At 48.5% G+C, this 5,272-nt stretch overlaps 1 non-coding gene across 1 annotated transcript; it reads right to left on the bottom strand.

The window, feature by feature from the left end:
• Positions 1–4,277: 4,277 nt before the first annotated feature.
• Positions 4,278–4,402, bottom strand: LOC113836125. The gene has a single exon (XR_003486129.1). It is a non-coding gene; the product is annotated as a U6atac minor spliceosomal RNA (small nuclear RNA).
• Positions 4,403–5,272: the final 870 nt, after the last annotated feature.

A 5,272-nucleotide genomic window follows, 5' to 3' on the forward strand; every position in this document is an offset into this window, starting at 1 on the left:
CAATTAACTTACTGATCCATTAACCCACCCACGAATCAGTGGGGGATTACTCGTGTGCCCAGGACTCACCCCTGACTGGAAAGCTCTGCTTGTAGCAGGCTCTGCAAATACAGAACACACATCCCCCTCAAGGAGTGGAAGAGTCACCTAGGTCAAAGGCAAACACAGCAAAGAATAAAAAAGCAAGGTTCAAAAAAGCAGCTGTACGCCAAAGACAAAGAAGGCTGCCTGGGCCTGTGGGTATCTGTGGATAAAGCCCAAACTCATAAACTTAATGAGATGATTTTTAAAGCTTTTTGTTAGCACATAAGGCATTAGATATCTTTGTAATGTTTTTGAACAAGAGATTTTGTGTGTGTGGGGGGGTGCATGTGTTGGTAAGCCAATTGTGCAATTCTCAAACACAAACTTTGTAGATGACTACACCACATTGAACCGTCAGAAGGTTAGATGCCTGGAACTTTAGAGTGTCTCTCAAAGGACATGTGTAAAGGCTTTGGTTACAAGCCTTTGTCTCTGTTGAGATCTTTAGGATTTGGAAGGAAGTTGTTAGGCTATTGGGACATGGATATGGAGACTTTTGCTCCTTCCTGTCTTTTAGGTTCCTGGAATCCGAGGTGAGCAGGTCATCTCTGTCACACACTCCCACTACAAGGTACTGTGTGCCCTCACAGCCCCAAAGTCACAGAGCCCAGCAACAATGGTTCTGAAGCCAAAATCAAAATAAACCTTACCCCCTGTCTTAGGGGTTCTATTGCTGTGAAGAGACACCATGACCATGACAACGCTTATAAAGGAAAACATGTAATCGAGGCTGGCTTTCAGTTCATAGGTTTAGTTCATTATTGTCATGGCGGGAATCATGGCAGCATGCATACAAACATGGTGCCGGAGAGGTAGCTGAGATTTCTACATCTGGATCTGCAGACAGCAGAAAGTGAGCCACTAGGCCTGGCTTGAACTCCTGAAACCTCAAAGCCTCCAACCCCCAGTGACACACTTCCTCCAACAAGGTCACACCTCCAATAATGCCACGCCCATGCGTCTATGGGGACTATTTTCATTCAGACCATCACACTCCCTGTGACTTGGTCAATGCAGGCATTTTCTCACAGTGATGCAATAACAACTAGCACAATGTCCCATGAGGTGACCACCCTTATACTTTGTGTCTTCAGAGAGGTGACAAGTGCTACAAACTGGATTGGGGTTTTGCTTCCCCAGATAGCCTAGGGGCATCCTCTGGAGGCTTTTCTGGCTTTCTCAGTCCACCTAAGGACCTCATAAAGTAAGGAAGAATGGCTCCTTAGCTCAGTAAGGACACACAGGAGCGTGACAAGTGTGGGAGGGGGAGCTTCCTTAGAAGAGCCTCTGCAGTGGGGGCGCTGCTGCTAGGGTTAACTATATCACAGACATTTTATGTCAGTCACCTGCAATTTTGGAACAAGCCTGCATGGTGGACACCATCGTCTCTACTCTGCTCACACAGCAGCATGAAACCCAAAGAGGCTAAAGAACCCACAGCTGGCCTCACAGCTGGACACCTGGTAAGTGTTTGAACTCACTATCAAAGATTCTCCAAAAATAGATAGGAAGGGAAGTCATGGCCAGCTGTTGCTCTTGACACCGTATTCCTGGATGCCCCAGGACCTGGGGAAAATGACTCACCAGAGCTATTCTGTAGAGGGATTCAGAAGGAAAGGCAGTGTCAAGGATCTGCTTGCAGGACTCTGGTTTTTGTCCAAGTATTTGTGGGGAGCTCATGGAGAAGCGAAGCTTTGCACTAAATTCCTAGGTGGGGAGTGACTTGGGCCTGTGCACAGCCTGCACTGCACAGGGACTCAAGTGACTAATCACTCACGGGGTCAGAACCTAAAGAAAGGTGATGGAAACAGGGCGGGGACCTGCTGGAGAGTCATTGCCTCTGATGGAAGGGGCTTTGGAATAGAGGTGAGGCATGTCCTAATGAGGCTATAAATTGGGAGGGCTTATTATTAACTGTCTAGAGAGGAGGAGGCAGCAGGACAGGTCTCACTCATAGATAACTGAATTTTTGTCTTGAGGAAAAACTTCAGAAACCTGTAGGCTGCCTTTTTTGTTTTACAGATGAGGAAACAGGGAGAGAAAGAAGGAGGTAGAAGAGGAGGAGGAAAATGAGAAAGAGGGGGAGTAGGAGCAGGAGCTGGGAGGAGCAGGAGGAGGAGCAGGAGCAGTTGGAGGAGGAGCTGGAGAAGAAGGAGCAACTGGAGGAAGATGAGGAGGAGCAGCTGGAGGAGGAGGAGCTGGGGAGGAGCATCTAGAGGAGGAGTGGGAGGAGGAGTAGCTGGAGGAGAAGGAAGGAGCTGGAGGAAGAGGAAGAGCAGGAGGAAGAGAAGCTGGAGAAGAAGGAGCAACTGGAGGAAGATGAGGAGGAGCAGTTGGAGGAGCAGGATCTGGGGGAGGAGCAGCTGGAGGAGCTGCTGGAGGAGCAGGAAGAATGGGAGTGGGCACAGCTGGAGGAAGAGCTGGAGGAGAAGGAATCCAATGCATCCAGAGCCATGAGGTAATTAGAGATGGAGCTGCGTCTTGGCTGCCTTTTCCTTCCTATCAGGAGCTATTCCCACCATGTGGTACTCACGTGGTACTGACAGAGGTCAGCAAACTCTTGTATAAAGGCCAGATTGACTCAGTGGGCCACACAGCCTGTTGTAACCCACCAAAGCCACTGACAGCACACAAACAAGTGCGCGTGGCTCTGTTCCAGTAAAATTGTACTTACTAAAGCAAGTGGCAGCCCACATTGGTCCCCAAGCCATGGTTTGTTGACTCATGTCTTGATATTTTTCTTTCAAAACCACCTCTGATTAGAGCCAGTGATTGGTGATTTGGAAAACAGCACTTTATCCTCCCAACACCAGTACACCTGAGCAACCAAGGCTCTGGGCTGTGCCTTTCAGAGAGCGGACAGAAGTAGAATGGCAACAATGCAAAATAGAACAGAAAGAAATCACCCAAAGAGGAATGTGAGAGGAGAGAACGGGAGTGGGGGGTGGGGTGGGCAGAAACAAGCTAAATAACCCTTCCCAGCACAAGAACACTCCCCATGCTGGCTGGTGATAGCCTCCAGGACAGTACAGTGGGTAAAAGTGCTGGCCACTAACCCTGATGCCCTCCCTAAGTTCAATCCTGAGACCCACATGGAAAAAGAGAATGGGCACAGTACCAGGAGTGCACACATGTGTACACACACACACATACACACACACACACACACACACACACACACACACACACACACACACAAACACACACAGTAAATATGTGAATGTGATATTTTTTCTCTCAGATTTTTAAAATTTAAATTAGAAGCAAGCTTGTTTTATATGTCAATCTCAGTTCCCTCTCTCTCCCCTCCTCCCCTGTCCCCCATCACCCCCTATCCCATCCCCTTTCTGCTCCCCAGGGAGGGTGAGGTCTTCCATGGGGGATTTTTTTTCAAAGTCTACCATATCATTTGGAGCAGGGCCTAGGCCCTCCCCTGTGTGTCTAGGCTCAAGGAGTATCCCTCTATGTGGGGTGGGTTCCCAAAATCCATTTGTATACTAGGGATAAGTACTAATCCATCCCAGAGCCCCATAGATTGCCCAGGCCTCCTAACTGACACCAACGGTCAGGGGGTCTGGGTTGGTCCTATGCTGGTTTCTCAGCTATCTGTCTGGGGTCCATGAGTTCCCACTTGTTCAGGTCAGCTGTTTCTGTGGGTTTCTCCAGCCTGTTCTTAGCCCTTTTGCTCATCACTCCTCCCTCTCTGCAACTGGATTCCAGGAGTTCAGTTCAGTGTTTCTGTGGTGTCTGCTTCTGCTTCCATCAGCCACCAGATGAAGGCTCTAGGATGACATTTAAAGTAGTCATCAATCTCATTATAGGGGAAGGGCATTTAAGGTAGCCTCTCTACTATTGCTTAGATTGTTAGTTGGTGTCATTCTTGTAGATCTCTGGACATTTCCCTAGTGCCAGATTTCTCTTTAGCCCTATAATGGTTCCCTCTATTATGGAATCGCTTTTCTTGCTTTCCTGTATTTCCCCCACCCCCAACTCAAACTTCCTGCTCCCTCATGTCCTCCTCTCCCCTCCTCTTCTCCCCTTCTCATTCTCCTAGCTCCCTCTCCCCTCCCCCATGCTCCCAATTTGCTCAGGAGATCTTGTCCCTTTCCCCTTCTCTGGGGGACCATGTATGTGTCTCTTAAGGTCCTCCTTGTTTCCTAGCTTTTCTGGCAGTGTGGATTGTAGGCTGGTAAAAAAAACAGTGGTTAGATGCCAGGAAGTAGGTGGGAAAGCCTTAACCATATGCGTGTTGTTAGGCCCAAGTGCCTCTTCCATCCCTGTCAACGGAGTGCTAACCTTCTCTCCTTTCATACAACACATGAGTGTGATTTTTTAAAGGAATCCCCTATGAGGCCCCACATCGGTGGTGCATGCCAACTTTGCAGTCACCACAGCCATCCTCTCCCTAATTTTGATAGCATGCAGGTTATAGCTGTTCTGGGAACTATAGTCGATGACCGCTGTGCCTCCCCTGCCCCCTCCTCTGAATCTCCACCTCACCCACTCAAGGGGAAATGGGCACATTTGACCTCAGTTCACTGTTTAGTACTGTCTGGCCATGTGTCGACTCAGCATGAGATGTGGGCAGAGACGGAAGGAGGATCAGTATGAGCCCCCAAAGCCCTTCACTCAGACAGGGCACAGCAAAAAAAAGCTGACTTCATGCCAGGTGTGGTAGTGCTCGTCTGTAGTTCTAGCACTAGGGAGGCTGAGGTGGGGCGGCCATGAGTTTGAGGCCAGCCCGGGCTCCTAGTCAATCCTGTCTCAAGACACAAACACAAAAAGGAACTAAAAAGCACTTAATACCTGTACAGATGGGTTTGCATGGTTTTCATGTTTAGAATTCAAGGACCTCTTCAGGAGAGGTCTTTAAGGCAGCCACTTTCTTGTAAAGGTTTACTTTAGATTTGGATTGTGTTTATGTGTGTGAGCATGTGCACATGAGTTCAGGTGTCCCCAGAGGTTACCACCTCTTCCCCTGGGCCTTCCAGCCCCTTTCAGTACATTAGAGGTGAGTGGCAACAGCAACTTGTGAGCAGACACTTTTTTTTTTTTTTAAGATTTTATTATGTATACAACATTCTGTTTCCATGTATATCTGCACACCACAAGAGGGCACCAGATCTCATAACGGATGGTTGTGAGCCACCATGTGGTTGCTGGGAATTGAACTCGGACCTCTGGGAAT

The sequence above is a fragment of the Cricetulus griseus genome, chromosome 5 (assembly GCF_003668045.3).
Source record: "Cricetulus griseus strain 17A/GY chromosome 5, alternate assembly CriGri-PICRH-1.0, whole genome shotgun sequence".
NCBI lineage: Eukaryota > Metazoa > Chordata > Mammalia > Rodentia > Cricetidae > Cricetulus > Cricetulus griseus.